The sequence below is a fragment of the Sapajus apella genome, unplaced genomic scaffold, assembly GCF_009761245.1.
Source record: "Sapajus apella isolate SASKATOON/1434 unplaced genomic scaffold, GSC_monkey_1.0 scaffold2, whole genome shotgun sequence".
Lineage (NCBI taxonomy): Eukaryota > Metazoa > Chordata > Mammalia > Primates > Cebidae > Sapajus > Sapajus apella.
The window spans coordinates 22,843,896-22,862,913 of record NW_022436942.1 but is presented as its reverse complement, the minus strand read 5'-3'; the positions used below and the strand labels follow the sequence as shown (position 1 = coordinate 22,862,913).

General features: G+C 42.6%; 1 protein-coding gene across 5 annotated transcripts in view; it reads right to left on the bottom strand.

Moving 5' to 3' along the window:
• Positions 1-8,657, bottom strand: part of LOC116560676 (cyclic AMP-dependent transcription factor ATF-7) — a 104,468-nt gene extending 95,811 nt beyond the window's left edge. For 2 of the 5 annotated variants that reach the window (XM_032292220.1, XM_032292240.1), the window contains exon 1: positions 8,167-8,481. The gene's annotated coding sequence lies outside the window, so the exon portion shown is untranslated. The other 3 variants (XM_032292209.1, XM_032292238.1, XM_032292239.1) reach the window with 3 other exon arrangements.
• Between the last annotated feature and the right edge of the window lie 10,361 nt (positions 8,658-19,018).

Below are 19,018 nucleotides of genomic sequence, written 5' to 3'. Positions count from 1 at the left end.
ATACAAGTTTATCTTTTCATACAACCTTTCCTGAATTGTAACACTCATCCTTCATTTCCAAGGAAGTGATACAGCAAATACTTTCAAAATTGAATTGAATTTTACTTCATTGTATACAGGCAGTCAGTACATTATACAGAAGACCAAAAAAAAAAAAAAAAAAAGTTTTTAAACAAAAGGACAAAGGAGAAAGGAAGGAAACAAAATACTATGATTTAACAGGAACAAAACCCAACATTCTTGCAACACAAAGTGTCCACCAGGGAAATGTCGAAGAGAAAAATGTCATGATAAAATATTTTTAAGATATAAAATGACCCCAATGCAAAATATTTGTTGTTGTTGATTTTTGTTTTGTTTTTAGCTCAAAGGAGTTATTATTTCTGGTCATTTATGTTCCTTGTGTTTATCCATTCCCACTGGGTTAATAGAAACATTTCAATTTTATTTTCTTTACAGTCTATTTTTCTTCCTGATTCTTCAAGAGTAAGTTCCTTGATCTTAATTTCTGTTTATGAATGTCTGGCCTGAAAAGGACCTTGAGGGGTCATCAAGTCCATCCTTCTGCTTTCCAGGAGAAATCATAACTAATACTATCAGATAGATGAGAAGGTATCAAAAGAAAATGCATTGTTTCCCTAACTAGTAGCATGCTAATTTAACATGCACATTCATTTACAATTTGCAACTTTTTAAAAATGAAAGTAAAAACTAAAATGCCAAAAGAGGAAGGTACTTTAAAAATGCATTTATCAGCTAAAATTGCTCAAACATAAATTCAACTGTCAGGTCTAAAATTAACAAGCAGGAAAGTTATTGGCTGCCAATGTAAAGTCTTTAGTCCCTAGAGATGTCTTCTGAAGTTCTATCTCATTTGTAGCACCCTTCACCTACAGCACATAGACTGGCAAGCTTAGACCATCCTTGCCAATAAACTACAATTACAAATGACAATTGTGTGTGTGTGTGTGTGTGTGTGTGTGTGTTTACAGTTCGTATAGGGTTATATTCCAAACAGAAAGTGAAAAGGGCCAGATGCAGATTACAGATTCTCACCTGTAATCCCAGCACTTTGGAAGGCCGAGGCAGGTGGATTGCCTGAGTTGCATGAGCTCAGGAGTTTAAGACCACCCTGGGCAACATGGTGAAACCCCACCTCTACTAAAACACAAAAAGTTGTCTGGGAGTGGTGGTAGGAGCCTGTAGTCCCAGCTACTCAGGAGGCTGAGGCATAAGAATTGCTTGATCCTGGGAGGTGGAGGTTGCAGTGAGCCGAGATTGCACCACTGCATTCCAGCCTGGGTGACACAGCAAGATTTTGTCTCCAAAAGGAAAAAAAAGAAAAGAAAATGAAAAGTTACATCTAAATTGGAGATGTCAATGTTATGGGAAAGCTACAATACAATTGTTCTTTGGAGAGTAGTTTAACTTTTTCATTTCTAAGTTAAAATGTCCAGGGAATAAAGTTTCCTCCTAAGAGTTTCCAGGACATGTGCAATAGCTCATGCCTGTCATCCTAACACTTCAGGAGGCCAAGGCGGGCGCATCACTTGAGGCCAGGAGTTCGAGACCACCCTGTAACATGGTGAAACCGCATCTCTACTAAAAATACAAAAATTAGCTGGACATGGTGGCATATGCCTGTGGTCCCAGCTACTCGAGAGGCTGAGGCAGAGAACTATTTGAACCTGGGAGGCAGAGGTTGCAGAGAGCTGAGATTGTGCCACTGCACTGCAGCCTGGGAGACAGAGCAAGACTCCATCTCAAAAAATAAAAAATAAAATTTCCAAAACAAGCTGGGCACGGTGCCTCACGCCTGTAATTCCAGCACTCCGGGAGGCCAAAGCAGACAGATCACCTGAGCTGAGTTCAAGACCAGCCTAGGCAACGTGAGAAACCTGTCTCTACAAAAAATACAAAAATTAAACAGGCACAGTAGTGTGCACCTGTAGTTCTAGCTACTTAGGAGGCTGAGGCAGGAGAATCTCTTGAGCCCAGGCCAAGATTGCAGTGAACCAAGATGGTGCCACTGCACTCCAGCCTGGGAGACAGAGGGAGACCCTGTCTCAAAAAAAAGAAAGTTTCTGAAACAGAATTTCATCTAATGTCAAAAAATCTGGCCAGGCACAGTAGCTCACGCTTGTAACCTCAGCACTTTGGGAGTGCCGAGAATTGCTTGAGCCTAGGCGTTCGAGACCACCCTGGGAAACATGATGACCTCTACAAAAAATAAACAAAATTAGCCAGACATGGTGGCATGAGCCTCTAGTCACAGCTACTCAGGAGGCTGAGGTAGGAGGATTGAGCCTGGGAGATTGAGGCTGCAGTATGAGCCATGATTGTGCCACTGTGCTCCAGTCTGGGCAACAGAAGAAGACCCTGTCTCAAAAAAAAACAACCATGGCTGTGCACAGTGGCTCACGCCCGTAATCCCAGCACTTTGGGAGGCCGAGCTGGGTGGGTCACTTAAGGTCAACGTGGTGAAACCCCACCTCTATTAAAAAAAATACAAAAATTAGCCAAGTGTGGCGGCATATGCCTGTAATCCCAGCTACTTGGGAGGCTAAGGCCAGAGAATTGCTTAAACCTGGAGGACAGAGGTTGCAGTGTGCGTGCCATTACACTCCAGCCTGGGCAACAGAGTAAGACTCTATCTCAGAAAAAGAAAAGAAAAGAAAAAACCACAACCAAAAGACAGACAATAACAAAATAACAACAAAAAAATCCCTGGAACTACAAAGAAATATGGTTAATTGTTCTATAATTATTTGAAAATTAAAAAAAAAAAACAGGACTAGAAGTCTTGGAAATGAGAAAATTGTAATTTTTTATAAATGTAGGGCAAGGGAGGTCAAGTACAGAAACCGTAGACTGGTGAAATATTATTTCCCAGAAAGATTCTAAATGAATTATTGAAGAGATCACTTATGAACCACTGACAAGGTATGCAGTAATCTATAAACAGTAGCATAAGATATCCAAACAGCAACTGATACATAACTTCAAACTTCTTTTTCTTTTTTTCTTTTGAGACAGAGTTTCACTCTTGTTGCCCAGGCTGGAGTGCAATGGTGCGATCTTGGCTCATTGCAACCTCTGCCTCCTGGGTTCAAGCAATTCTCCTGCCTCAGCCTCCTGAGTATCTGGGATTACAGGCATGCACCATCAAGCCTGGCTAATTTTCTATTTTTAGTAGAGATGAGGTTTCTCCATGTTGGTCAGGCTGGTCTCGAACTCCTGATCTCAAGTAATCTGCCCACCTCGGCTTCCCAAGGTGTTGGGATTACAGGCGTGAGTCACAGCGCCCAGCCACTTCATTTTCTTTTTTGACAGGGTCACTAACCTAGGATTTCAGAGATGTCAGAGGCAGAATACTGTATTTGGATTTCAGGAGGATACCTCTTGTTATTTTATAGAAAATAAAGGTTAGATGATATAAAACAGCAGGTGAGCTTCACAACTGAATTTTACCCAAAAGGTTAATTAACAGATTAATGTTAACATAATGATAGTCTACTCATGTTGTATAGCATTGTTCTACCCTTATACATGTTTACTAGTGACCTAAAACAAAAACATAGGCATCATGTTTATCAAATTTATCAATAATACAAACATTTGAGAAATAGTCAAGAGGTAAACTGACATTATCAAGCTAAAATAATAAACCAAATTAACAAGATGATAATTACAGGGATAAACATAAAGTTGTCAATTACATTAAAAAATCAACTACACAGCCTGGCATGGTGGCTCATGCCTGTAATCCTAGCACTTTAGGAGGCGGAGGTGGGTGGATCACTTGGGGTCAGGAGGTCAAGACCAGCCTGGCCAACATGGTGAAACCCTGTCTCTACTAAAAATCCAAAAAAATTAGCTGGGCGTGGTAGCACAGGCCAGCAATCCCAGCTACTCGGGAGACTCAGGCAGGAGAACCGCTTGAACCTGGGAGGTGGAGGTTGCAGTGAGCCAAGATGACAGAGCAAGATTTTGCCTCAAGGGAAAAAAAAAATCAACTACACAAACTAATGTGATCTTAGGCTTTAAGAAACAGAGGCACAGAGTACAGTAAAATAGAAGCTGTGCTTCCTGCTGTAGTTTGTATTTATTAGATTATATCTGATGTAATCTAATAAATTCAGACCTAGATAAGGAAACATAAACTCAGGTAACTAACTTGATGAAGAGCCTGAACTTTTATTAAAAATGTCACTTAAGAAATAGCTCAGGCTGGGCTCGGTGGCTCATGCCTATAATCCCAGAACTTTGGGAGGCCGAGGTAGGCGGATCACTTGAGGTCGAGAGTTCAAGACCAGCCTGGCCAACATGGTGAAACCTCATCTCTACAAAAAATATAAAAATTAGCTGGGTGTGGATGGCGGGTGCCTGTACTCCCAGCTACTCAGGAGGCTGAGGGACAAGAATTGCTTGAACATGGAAGGCGGAGGTTGCTATGAGCTGAGATCGTGCCACTGCACTCCAGCCTGGACAACACAGCAAGACTCCGTCTCAAAAAAAAAAAAAAAAAAAAAAAGAAAGAAAGAAGGCAGGCTAGGTGGCTCACGCCTGTAATCCCAACACTTTGGGAGGCTGAGGCAGGTGGATCACAAGGTCAGGAGTTCAAGACCATCCTGGCCAACATGGTAAAACCCAGTCTCTACTAAAAATACAAAAATTAGCTGTGGTGGTGTGTGCCTGTAATCCCAGATACTCAGGAGCTGAGGCAGGAGAATCGCTTGAACCCGGGAGGCAGAGAATACAGTGAGCGGAGATCGCACCACTGTATTCCAGCCTAGATGACACTTCAAGACTCCGAGGAAAAAAAAAAGGAAAGAAAAAGAAAGAAAAGAAAGAAAGAGCTCAAAGTACTTGGGGTATTTACCCAGGAAGAGATGCCTCCTGTAATACCAGCACTTTGAAAGGCCAAGGTGAGGAGATGGCTTGAGCCCAGGAGTTTGAGAAGAGCCTGGGCAATGTAGGGAGACCCCATCTCTACAAAAAAACTTATAAATTAGCCAGATGTGGTGGCATGTGCCTGTGGTGCCAGCTACTTGGAGGCTGGGAGGATTGCTTGAGACCAAGAGTCCTAGTTACTCAGGAGGCTAGAAGTAGAGTATCACTTTAGCCCAGGAATTTGAGGTTACAATGATCTATGATCTATGATCATATCACTTGCACTCCAGCCTGGGCAACATAGCGAGACCCTGTCTCTAAAAGAATGAGATAAGTGTTATGAAATACTTGAAGACTACCATGTTAACAAGGAATTAAATTTATTTATTGTGGCTTCAGATAACAGAACTAAAGAGCTTCAGCACAATGTAAAAAATGTTCTAAAAGTAAAGCTTCAATAATGGAGCTTTACTTTATTGGAGTAAAGCTTCAATAATGGAACAGGGTATCTATGAAGCGGAGACTTTCTCCTTAGAGTGTTCAGAAGTTAAAAGACCAACCATCAGGGATACCAAATATGATGTGTTTTCACCTATCATGGATTTATTTGATCCTTCCTAAAAGAAAAAAAAAAAAAAGCCTCTTAGGGGAAGGCAACATGTCAAAATGGGTAAATGTCAGAGAAGCTTAAAAATTATTTTCTTTGACATGGTTTTAAAGAGACAGAAGACTTTTTCATGAACTCCAAAACTATAGGACCATTTTCTGAGAAACCAACAAAAGAAAAGAATGCTTTTTCCTTTTAAATGAATGCTGCATTTGTTTTTCTCAAAGAAACATCTGTACCTTAATTTTAGTACTTTTATCAAGGGATAGGGGACAATTATAGGCCAGTATGCCAACTAGTCTCAAGAAGAGAGCTGGCTTTATTAGACATTTACATGGAGTTCTATTTACCCCACCTAAAACTTCCTTGCAGGGAGAAGGCTCCTCCTTATCAGACGTGGATGGGAGGCTGCTGTAACACTAACTCCCTCTCCCTGTGGCCTAGGAAAAACTCAGTCTTGACATGCACAAAACAATAACTTCTGAGAACTTCAGAGCAGCTGTGTTCAGCCAGAGCCAGCGACTTTACTCCAGGCAAAGAAGGAGCTTAAGAGTGGTTGAAAAAACAACTTTCATTTTGGGTTGGAAATGAGGAGAGGAAACAGAACAAGATACAGTAAGTGGAGCTATTAACATTTTTAAACCATGGTAAACAAAGGTGTTTAAAAATTACAACACTGAAACTAAACTTCAATCCACAAGTTGAAAGATGAGCAGTGTTATCACTCTAGCTTTCTCCTAAATGGTAACACTAGTGAGAAAAAATCATCTTGGGTTTAATAGTGCCCTAGTCAAAGCCATCGCAAATTCTAGGATGGAAGACCAAAACAAGGGACTCTGCTCTCTCACTGGGTATTTTTTTGTGCTGCTGCCAGCCAAACTGAAAAATGTTGTGAATGTCCAATCGCAATGCTCTTACCATGAAATATTAGAACCCAGCTCAGTAGTTAATGCTACAGGGTCAGCAATGAATTGGTCTCAATGTGCTACAGGGGCAACTTCTTGGTCAGGGAGAAAAGCTTCAAATGGTTGCAGAAAACCAAAGGTTAATACAACTACATACTGTGGTTTCTCTTCATATAATAGCTTTACTGGTATTTCAGACATTATTTCACTTCTCAAAAGTAAAAGGAGAAGAGAAGGAACGTAAAAGCAAAATCTATGCAATACTAAAGAGGTTATTAATTGGCTATATTCGTCCAATTTGTTATTAAATGATACACAACTATAAAACAAAGGGCAAAGCCCTGTCCCTTTTCCGTACAGAATGAAGAACTGGTAAGACTACTGAGTAGAGCTGCCAAACTTTTCTTTAGCTTCTTTTCTTACAGACATGTTAACATTTCGCAATAGCCTCCACTTACCTTACATCTTCCATGTTTAAGTACAAATTGTGTTTGATTTCCCCAGCCCTCGGCCTAAGATATTATGGCATATCTTTAGCTTCTGAGTGTGGACACAAAGCAAAAAAACTGAACGTTTTTCACTTTCCTGAAATAACATGTCTATTTTATTTACACCATTTAAAAACATATTATATAAGCTAACTAAAATGAACTGCAACCACCCATTCGACAACTCTTCGAGAATGACCGGGGAAGGCACAATTAACAAAACGAACTTTCATTTTGGTGCATTTCTGCTTAGAATGCCCATAAACACTGATATCTCTACAATAATTAAATTACTGTAAAATTTTTAAACACAGGACTCGTGTAAGCTTCCTAAGAAAACTCTGCACACCCCCTACACACCTGTACTTAATATGACATGACCCTCAGAAATACTAAAACACCCTCTTTTAAGTAAAAAACAAACTTTTAAAGTTAGGAAAGTAGCAACGCGGGAATCTGGGTAGGAGGTGCCCTGGGTTGTAAACACCCAGTCAGAGAACATAACAAGCAATTCAGAGCAACATATAAGTCCCTATGGGGCTCCAACTTGGACTGCTTAAGTTCCAAGCCCACATCCCAGTGTTTCAAGAGTTTGGGAAATGGAAGAGAGGGAGAAAGAAAATCAGAGAAGTGATGAAAGTGCTATTTTTCTCCTTCTCAACCCCCATGCCAGCATCTTGGAGGCTGGTCACCAGTCTGGGTGCCATATCCACCAGAAGCCCTAAATCAATATCGCAACCACCTGATACCTAGGCTAAAGACATATGTATACCAGTCATCTCCTTCCCAAACACCTCTCTCATCGCTCTCAAGGCTCATATCCTTCCAGAAGCCATGCCTTATGGAGACTCAGCTCACCCATACTGTCCTCTTAAACTCATTCACTTAATTTTCTCCAAATCCATACTTTCTCTCTGATATCCTGTCCCTGATGTTCTTTTTATTAATTCAGTCTAAATGCCATGACCCTCATTTCCAATAATCTACCCCTATCTATCTTTCCTGTCAAACCCAACGGGTGTTGTGTCACCAGACCAAGATCTTTGTTCTCATCTCCTCATTCCTACCTCCTACCTATTACCCTTTTCCAATTCCAAGCTCCTAATCCCACTCTTTGGGAAGCCCTGGGTTCCTAACCTAGTTTAGTATCCCTCCTCTTCCTCCCATTCCACCCCATCCTATGATCATTCCTTTAGGCTCCACTAGACTACCGTTCCCTCAGGATTCAATTCCCCTCTCCTTGCCACGCCCTGTGCCCCCCGGGGCTACTTACCCCAAGTTCTCCCCACACTTCAAGTCTCTGGCCCCGCCTTCCCCCCCAAAGGAAGGAGGCGGGAGTAGACAGAGAAGAGGGGCGGCGCTCGGCAAGGAAAAAGCGATCTCCCATTAGCGCTCATCGCCGCCAATCGAGGCTTCCTTCTCCTCCATTGGTCGGCTTTGGCCTATGCCCCACCCTCTTCCTCAGACAGGGCCCGGCCACCGCCTCAGCGCCCCCGTCCAACACACACTGGGAGGGGAGACCCCAGCCCGGAACGCTGGGACTGGCCAGAGTTGAAAGGGAGACTCCCGTCAGATCATGGACTAGCTAATGTTAAAAGTACTTACCGGCTGGTAGCTCCGTTGCCTCCCGCCTGCCCGCACTCTGTCCTACAATCTATCTCCAGCTCCTTCTTTCCCCCCTCGGCAGAGCGGATACTTTCCTCCCGTCCGGCCAGGCGCGCTCAACTCTCGCGAGAAAGCGTGCGGCCGGGGGGAAGGGCGAGATCCGTGGGGGCTGAGTTGGAAAGCGGCCGAGAGGCGGGGCTCTAGGAAAAGAAGGGGCCGGGCTTATTGTGGGCAGGGCTAGAGAGGGAGACTGAGCGAGTGCTGTACACACAGGTCACACGTGTTCGGCTGCAGAGTCTAGCGGGGGAAAAAAGGGAAAAAGGAGAGGATCTTTACAGGTGCCTGTAGTGGTGGTTACTACTATCTTTCAGAGTCTTCGCTTCCTTAGCGGCAAAGTAATTTAAAATATCCTTAGCCCTAGAAATGAAGTCCATATATGGACAAAGCAATCCACCTGCAGAGCAATTATAACACTACCATTTTCCTAGCCCTATTGCCTTGGGTGAAAAGCTTCTCTGAGTCTCTGTACAATGGGACTAGCAATCTCATTTTATTCTTTCTTTTTTTTTTTTTTAAATAATTTGAGACGGGCCAGGATGGTTGGCCAGGATCGTCTCGATCTCTTGACCTCGTGATCCGCCCGCCTCGGCCTCCCAAAGTGATGGGATTACAGGCGTGAGCCACCGCGCCCGGCCTCATTTTATTCAAATAGTTGTAATGATCAAATGAGATACATGAAACTGCTTGGGGATTTTTTAAAATTACTATATTATTCAGCAAATATTTTCACAAAACATAGGGCATACTACGAGCAAAGCATTGTTCTAAGCATGGAGTTAAGAAGTTAGCAACCCAGGTAGAATTTATATTTGAATGGGGAAGGGGAGACAGTTAAAAAGCCACTAAACACAAATGTTTCAAATAGTGAAAAGTGCTTCAGGATTGTGAGACAGAAAGTGACTGGGAGTGGGGAAGAAGCGTAACAGTGTTTGAGAGAAAACCTCTTTGAGGAAGTAACACTTAAACGAGGAGTTGAATTATGACAAGATAGCCTCGGGAATATTTTGGGGGAAATATCAAATGCAAAGTCTGTATTCAAAAATGTATATGTCTTGCTCAAGACAAACCAGGAAAAGAAAAAAGAAAAAACAGGCTGAGTGCAGTGACTCATGCCGTAATCCCAACACTGGTAGGCTGAGCCAAAAGGACTGCCCGAGCCCAGGAATTTGAGACCAGCCTGGGCAACATGGCGAAACATCAGCTCTACAAAAAATACAAAATTAGCCGGGCATGATGGCCTGTACTTGTAGTACCAGCTATTTTGGGGGCTAAGTGGGAGGATCGCTTGAGCCCAGGAGGTTGAGGTTGCAGTGCGCCCAGATGAAGCCACCACACTCCAGCCTGGGCAACAGAGTGAGACCTGTCTTGATAAATAAATAAATAATTTTCTTAAAATTTAACAATTTGTAGTGGACTTAAAATTTTTTTTAATTTAAAAAAATTATATACTAACCAGCTTAGAGAAGAGACTTAAAATATTTATGTTATGTTTAGTAACATAAAGCTGCAAAAGGAATATATTGCTGGGTCATATATGTTTAACTTTTTGTGAAGCTGCCAAAGTTTTCCACAGCGTTGCACCATTTTATATTCCTACCAGCAATGTGTGAAGTTTCTAATTTCTCCACATCATCACCAACACTTTTATTGTTCATCATTCAGATTTTAGCCATCCTAGTGAATGTGAAATTATATCTCATTGTGGCTTTGATTTACATTTCCCTAATGGCTAATAATGTTGAGCATTTTTTCATTTACCTATTGGCCATTTATACATCTTTGGATAAATGGCTATTCAAATCCTTTTTCCGAAATTTGTAATTGGGTTATTGTCTTTTTATTGTTTTATTTGTTTATTTTTTGAGACAGGGTCTCACTCTGTTACTCAGACTGGAGTGCAGTGGCATGATCTTAGCTCACTGCAACCTCTGCCTCCCAGGCTCAAGTGATCCTCCCACCTCAGCCTCCCACGTGGCTGGGACTACAGGCATGCATCACCATGCCTGGCTAATTTTTGTATTTTTTTGTAGAGCCGTGGTTTTGCCATGTTGTTTGCCTAGGCTGGTCGTGAACTGCTGAGTCCAAGTGATCCACCTACCTCAGCCTCCCATAGTGTTGGAATTACAGGCATGAGCCACTGTGCCCGGCCTTTTTATTGTTGAGATGTAAGAATTTTTTTTATATATTCTAGATACTAGATGCTTAACAGATATATGATTTGCAAATATTTTATCTCATTCTGCAGGTTAGTTGTCTTTTCACTTTCTAATAGTGTCCTTTGAAGCTCGAAAGTTTGAAATTTTGATAAAGTCCAATTTATTTTGTTTGTGCTGTTGGCGTCATGTCTAACAAATCATTGCCTGATACAGTATCATGAAGATTTACACCTACGTTTTCTTCTAAGAATTTTGTTGTTTTTAGCTCCTACACTTAGGTCTTTGATTTTATGGGATGATTTTGTATATAGTATGAGATAGAGGTCCAATTTCATTCTTTTCCATGCACAATTGTTGCAGCACCATTCATTGGAAAAAGTATTATTTCCCTCATTCAATCCTCTTGGCACCATTGCCAAAACTCATTGGACCTTAAATATATCAATTTATTTCTGGACTTTCAATGTTACTTCATTCTTCTATATGTCTGTCCTTATGCCAGTATCAAAGGGCTTGATAATTTTAGCTTTGTAGTAGGTTTTGAAATTGGGAAGTATGACTCCTCCAATTTCATTCTCTTTTTTCAAGATTGCTTGGCATATACTGGGTCCCTTGCATTGCCATGTGAATTTTAGGGTCAGCTTCTCAATTTCCACAAAAAAGCCATCTAAAATTTAATTGGAATTCCTTTGAATCTGTAGATCAAGGAGTATTGCCACCTTAACCATATTGTATTCCAATCCATGGACATCGAATGTCTTTCCACTTATTTAGAGCTTTTTAATGTCTTTCAACTGAATTTTTTTGTAGGTTTACTGTTTTTTTATTTTGTATTTTTCTCTAATTTTTAATTTTTTAGAGATGGGGTTTCACCATGTTGCCCAGGCTAGTCTCGAACTCCTGGGCAACATGATGAAAACCTATCTCTAATGGGGTTAGATCCACTCACCTTGGCCTCCCAAAGTGCTGAGATTACAGGTGTGAGCCACCTTGCCTGGCCTTATTTTGTTTTTTAAATTAGAGACAGGGTCCCACTATGTTGTCCAGGCTGGTGTTAAACTCTTGGTCTCAAGCAATCCTCCCACCTTGGCCTCCCAAAGTGTTAGGATTATAGGCATGAGCCACTGTGCCAAGCTGTGTTTTGTGGTTTTCATTGTACAAATCTTGCATTTCTCTTGTTAAACTTACTCATAAGTTTTTTTTTAAATTTTTTTGAGACAGGGTCTTACTTTGTCACTTAGGCCGGAGTGGTGCAATCATAGCTCACTGTAACCTCCAACTCCTAGGCTCAAATGATCCTCCCACCTCAGCCTCCTGAATAGCTAGAACTACAGGTGTATGCCACCATGCCTGGCCAATTTTTTCTCTCCTGCCTTGCTCTCCTAAAGTGCTAGGATTCCAGGTATAAACCACCATGCCTGGCCTCTTTCTTTTTTCAGATAGAAATGGGCTCTTGCTATGTTGACCAGGCTGGTCTCAGACTCCAGGCCTCAAGGGATCCTCGCTCCTAAAGTGCTGGGTTTACAGGTATGAGCCACAACACCTGGCAAGTCTTTCATCATTAAGTATGTTGTTAGCTTTTGTATTTTGGTAGATGTACTTTAATCACAGTGAGGAAGTTACCTTCTATTCCTAGATCGTTGAGTGTTTTTTAAATCATGAAAGAGTGTTTGATTTTATCAAATATTTTGCCTATTGAGATGATGAGGTGGTTTTTGTCTCCTATTCTGTTAATATGGTGTATAACATTGATTGATTTTCATTTGTTAAACCAATCATGCATTTCTGGGATAAATCCCAGTTGGTCATAGAGCATAATCTTTTTACATGTTGCTGGGTTTAAGTTTGCTTGTGCTTTGTTGAAGATTTTTGTGTCTATATTTATAAGAGCTATTAGTCTGTAGTTTTTTTCTTATGATGTGTTTATCTGGTTTGATTATCAGTCAGGGTTATACTGAGCTCATACAATGAATTGAGATATATTGCCTCCTCTTCTTCTTCTTTTTTTTTTTTGGAGACACCGTCTCACTCCCATTACCCAGGCTGGAGTGCAGTGGTGTGACCTCAGCTCACTGCAGCAGCCTTGACTTCCTGGGCTCAGATGATTCCTCCACCTCAGCCTCCCAAGTAGCTGGAACTACAGGTGTGTGCCACCATGCTGGCTAGTATTATGTATTTTTAATAGAGACAGGGTCTTGCCATGTTGCCCAGGCTGATCTCTAAATCCTGGGCTCAAGTGATCCTCACACCTTGGCCTCCCAAAGTGCTGGGATTACAGGCATGAGCCACCATACCCAACCTCCTTTTCTATTTTTTTGGAAGAGTTTGTGAAGAATTGGTGGTATGGCCAGGTGCAGTGGCTCATGCCTATAATCCCAGCAATTTGAGAGGCTGAGGTGGGAGGATTGCTTGAGGTTAGGAGTTCAAGACCAACCTGGACAACATATTGAGATCCCATCTCCACAAAAAATACAAAAAAAAAAAAAAATGCATAGCCAGGCATCATGGTGGCACATGCCTGTAGTCTTAGCTACCTTAGGAAGCTGAGGCAGGAGGATTGCTTGAGCCCAAGAGTTAGAATTTGCAGTGAGATATGATCATGCTACTGCACTCGCCTGGGCAACAGAGCAAGACCCTGTCTCAAAAAAAAAAAAAAAAAAAAACTGGGGGGGGGAAAGAAAGAAAATAATTGGTGTTAAGTCTTCTTTAAACATTAGACAGAATTCACCAGCGAAACTATATGGTTGTGGGATTTTCTTTGTGGATATTTTTTATTTTTAATGAGTAATTCAGTCTTTTTTCTTGTTATAGGTTAATTTAATTTTTTTATTTCCTCTTGAGTCAGTTTCAGTAGCTTCTGTTGTTTTAGGAATTTTTTTTTTTTTCTAGACGGAGTTTTGCTCTTGTTGCCCAGGCTGGAGTACAATGGCTCGATCTCAGCATACTGAAACCTCAGCCTCCCGGGTTCAGATGATTCTCCTGCCTCAGTCTCCTGAGTAGCTGGGATTACAGGCATGCACCACCACTCCCAGCTAATAGTTACATTTTTAGTAGAGATGGGGTTTCACCATGTTGGTCAGGCTGGTCTCGAACTCCTGACCTCAGGTGATCCACCTGCTCTATCCTTCCAAAGTGCTGGGATTACAGGCATGAGCCACCATGCCCAGAACCTGAACCCAGGAGGTTAAGGCTGCAGTGAGCCATGATCACACCACTGCACTCCAGCCTGGGCAACAGAGTGAGACCCTGTCTAAAAAAAGAAAACAAAAACAAAAACAAACAAAAAATACCAATGCACTGAGAATCGCAGCAAATAAAGAGTTTAATTACAGCAGGTTCAGCCAAGAGGAGGGATGGGAGAAATTTCTCAAATTCACCTCTCCAAGAATTCAGAGGCTAGGGTTCTTTTGTTGTTGTTTTGTTTTGTTTTAGAGACTGAGACTTGCTCTGTTGCTCCAGCTGGAGTGCAGTGGCGTGATCTTGGCTTACTGTAACCTCTGCCTCCCAGGTTCAAGCAATTCTCTGCCTCAGCCACCCGAGTGGCTGGGATTACAGGCGCCCGCCACCATGCTCGGCTAATTTTTGTATTTTTCGTGAAGATGGGGTTTCACCATCTTGGCCAGGCTGGTCTTGAACTCCTGACCTCATGATCCAGAGGCTAGGGTTTTTAAGGGTACTTTGACAAAGGCCTGGGTAACTGAAACAATTGATTGGCTGGGGGTAAAATCACAGGGATATCTAATAAAGACCACCAGAAGCAGTTTGCTTTTAGGTGGCAAGGCCAGCAATACACTTTCACTGTGCTATCTCAGAGCTATATCAGCACTCCAGTCCACTGTCATAATTTAGTTCACAAGAATTTTGATTGCTTTTTTCTTCCACGAGATAATTATGCTGGTCCATTACATTGATGTTATTTTTATTTATTTATTTAGAGACACAGTCTCATTCTGTCACCAGGCTGGAGTGCAGTGGTGCAATCTCAGCTCACTGCAACCTCTGTTTCCCAGGTTCAAGTGATTCTCCTGCCCCAGCCTCCCAAGTAGCTGGAACTACAGGTGTGCACCACCACGCCCAGCTGATTTTTTTATTGTTAGTGGAGACAGGGTTTCACCATGTTGACCAGGACGGTCTCGATCTCTCGACCTTGGGATCTGCCCGTCTTGGCCTCCCAAAGTGCTGGGGTTACAGGGGTGAGCCATCGCGACCGGCCACATTGATATTATTATTATTATTTTATTATTTTAGAGACAGGATCTCACTCTGTCACCCAGGCTGGAATGCAGGGGTGTGATCATAGCGCACTATAACCTCAAACTCCTTGGATCAATATATTCCCCATTTGGGTATGTTACTCCTGCCCATTTACCAAATGACCTGAGAAGTTTCCAGTTTTGAGTGGGGCCCAGAACAGAAGTCTCTGTAACAGGTTCAGGTTCTGTGCAAGCAGTTCTGCTTCTTGAGCCATGTGATCCAGCAGATCCGGTGGCACTTGAAGTGTCAGTATCAAGGTGGCTCACGCCTGTAATCACAGCACTTTGGGAGGCTGAGGTGGGCAGATGACGAGGTCAGGACTTCAAGACTAGCCTGGCCAACATGGTGAAACCCCATCTCTACTACAAATACAAAAATTAGCTGGGTGTGGTGACAGGCACCTGTAATCCCAGCTACTGGGGAGGCTGAGACAGGAGAATTGCCTGAGCCCGGGAGGCGGAGGTTGCAGTGAGCTGAGACCACACCACTGCACTCCAGCCTGGGCAATAGAGCAAAACTCCATCTCAAAAAATAAATAAATAAATAAAAGAAAGAAAGAGAGAAAGAGACTGAATACTTAACCTTGGATCACCTAGTTATAATGAAACCTGGGCTGCTCATCATGAATTTGGTGTTATCTGCCCCACCAAGTCACAACATTGGGCGTGCACAACAGCATTTCATCATCAAATGGAAGTAGTATGTACATGACTGGGGCTTGAATAGTCCCTGAAGGCACAGGTAAGTTACATGAAGAAGTGATCCAAATACCTCTAGCCCCCATTCCTGTTACACTGCCTTCTCTCTCCCAGCCTGCACGTATGGCCTCCTGGAGCGTTGTCTATGATCAGTTGACAGAGAGGAAAAAAGGACTCAGGTCATATTTACAGATGGTATTTACACTTTGCAGGCACCACCCAAAAGTGGACAGCTGCAGCGCAAGAGTCCCTTTCTGGGACATCCCTGAGGGACAGTGGTGAAGGGCAATCCTCCCAGTGGGGCAGAACTTCAAGGATTATACCAGGTTATTCACTTTGCTTGGAAGGAGAAATGGTCAAACATGCAATTACATATGGATTCATGGGCTGTAGTCAATAGTTTGGCTGGGTAGTCATGGTCTTGGAATGAACATGATTAGAAATTGGTGACAAAGAAATTTAGAGAAGAGGTATGTGGATAGACCTCTCTCAGCAAAAAATGAAAAGATATTTGTGTCCCATATGAATGCTCACCAAAGCACGACCTCAGTAGAGAAAAATTTTAATAGTTAAGTGGATATGATGACCCATTTTATGGGAGCCAGTCTGCCCCTGTTCCCAGCCACCCCTGTCATTCTCCAATGGGCTAATAAACAAAATGGTCATGGTGGCAGGAATGGAACCTATGCATGGGGTCTTTAAGGTGGACTTCCACTCACACAGGACAACCTGGCTACCACCACTCCCGAGTGCCCAATCTGCCAGCAACTAAGTCCCACTATGGCCAATTTCCTAGGGTGATCAGCCAGCTCCCTGGAGGAATATTGATTACACTGGACAGCTTCCATCATGGAAGGAGTAGCATTTTGTTCTTACTGGAACAAGCACTCTAGATACAGATTTGCCTTCCCTGCATTTAATGCTTCTGCTAAAACTACCATCAGTAGACTTGTAGAATGCCTTATCCACCATCCTGGTATTTCACAAAGCATTGCATTTGATCAAGGAACTAACCTCACAGCAAAATAAGCACACTAATGGATCTGTGTTCATGGAATTCACTAGTTTTACCATATTCCCCACCATCCTACAACAGCTGATTTGACAGAATGGTGGAATGGCCTTTTGGAAACCCAGTTACAGCTCCAGCCAGGTGGTAATATATAATTAAGAGCTGGGGCAAGTTTCTCCAGAAGGACATATGAGTTGAATCAGTGTCCAATACATGATGTTGTTTCTTCCACAGACAAGTTTCACAGGTCCAGGAGTCCAGGGGTAGAAATGGGAGTGGCACCACTCACTGTTACTCCTAGTAACCCCCTAGCCAGAAAAAAACATTTTTTTGACAGTGTCTTGCTCTATCACCCAGGCTGGAGTGCAGTGGTGTGATCTCAGCTCACTGAAACTTCCGCCTCCTGGGTTCAAGTGATTCTTCTGGCTCAGCCTTCTGAGTAGCTGGGATTACAGGTGGGCACCATCACACCCGGCTAATTTTGTATTTTCAGTAGAGATGGGGTTCATCATGGTCTCGAACTCCTGACCTCAAGTGATCTACCCGTCCGGCCTCCCAAAGTGCTGGGATTACAGGTGTAAGCCAACGCACCTGGCCACCTGAGCAAAATTTTGCTTTCAATTCCTGCAATCTTATGTTTTGCTGGCCTAGAGGTCTTATTTCCAAAGGAAAGATTGCTTTTGCTAGAAGCCACAACAATGATTCTACTGAAATAGAAGTTAAGACTGCTACCCAGCTGGGTGCGGTGGCTCAAGCCTGTAATCCCAGCACTTTGGGAGGCCGAGGCGGGTGGATCACGAGGTCAAGAGATCGAGACCATCCTGGTCAACATGGTGAAACCCCATCTCTACTAAAAATACAAAACATTAGCTGGGCATGGTGGCGCGTGCCTGTAATCCCAGCTACTCAGGAGGTTGAGGCAGAATTGCCTGAACCCAGGAGGCGGAGGTTGCGGTGAGCCGAGACCGTGCCATTGCACTCCAGCCTGGGTAACAAGAGTGAAACTCCGTCTCAAAAAAAAAAAAAAAAAGACTGCTGCCTGTTCACAGGACACCTGCCGCATAGAGTCCTCATGCCACTGCACTCCAGCCTGAGTGACAGAGTGAAAATTCTGTCAATAAATAAATACATCAAATAAAAATTATTTTTGTAGTAATGGGTTCTCACTATGTTGCCCAGGCTGGTCTCAAACTCTTGGCCTCAAGCGATTCTCCTGCCTCAGCCTCCCAAAGTGCTGGGATTATCAGCAGGAGCCACTATACCCTATGTAAATCTATTCTTGGCTCTGTTCTATTCAATTGGTCTATTTACCTAGATTTATTTCAATACCACACTGCCTTGATTTACGTAACTTTATATGTCTTCAAATTGGGTAGTCAGTCCTCCAACTTTATTCTTTTTCTTTTTTTTAGAATAGGGTTTTACTCTTGTTGCCCAAACTGGAGTGCAGTGGCATGATCTCGGGCCACTGCAACCATTGCCTCCTAGGTTCGAGCAATTCTCCTGCCTCAGCCTCCCAAGTAGCTGGGATTACAGATGCCTGTCACCATGTCTGGCTAATTTTTGTATTTTTAGTAGAGATGGGGTTACACCCTGTTGGCCAGGCTGGTCTCAAACTCCTGACCTCAGGTGATCCACTCGCCTTGGCCTCCCAAAGTGCTGGGATTACAGGCATGAGCCACTGCACTTGGTCTACTTTGTTCTTTTTCAAAGTTGTTCTGGTTATCCTGGATTATTGGCATTTCCATATGCATTTTATAATCAGCTTGTCATTTTCTTTTTTTCTTAGAGATGAGGTCTTGCTATGTTGCCCAGGCTGGGCTCAAACCCCAGGGCTAAAGCTATCCTCCTGCCTCAGCCTTCCAAAGTGCTCGGATAACAGGTGTGAGCCACTGTGCCCAGCCTTGTCATATTCTAAAAAACACCATGATGTTCTAGTTGCATACTGTAAGGCTACACATAAGTTTGATTTGTCTCATTTCTGGTAATGTTAACATTGATCTCTGGATTATGGCAATGTTTGCCACACCACTATAAAATTGTTCTTTTTCCCTTTTTAATTTACATTTTATGAGAAAGTACTTTGAGACTATGGAAATACCTTATTCCTCATCAAGTTACCCACTAGGTTTAGGATGTGTTGATGTTTTATGGCTTAGTTATTACTATGATGGTTACTAAATAATATACAGGTATTCTAATTCCATCATTCCTTCTATGTCAACTGTCATTTTAGACAGAAATGTGCAATGACTCATGGATTACTATTTTATTCAATGGATTTTAATATTTTACTGTCGCCGGGCATGGTGGTGCATGCCTGTAATCCCAGCACTTTGG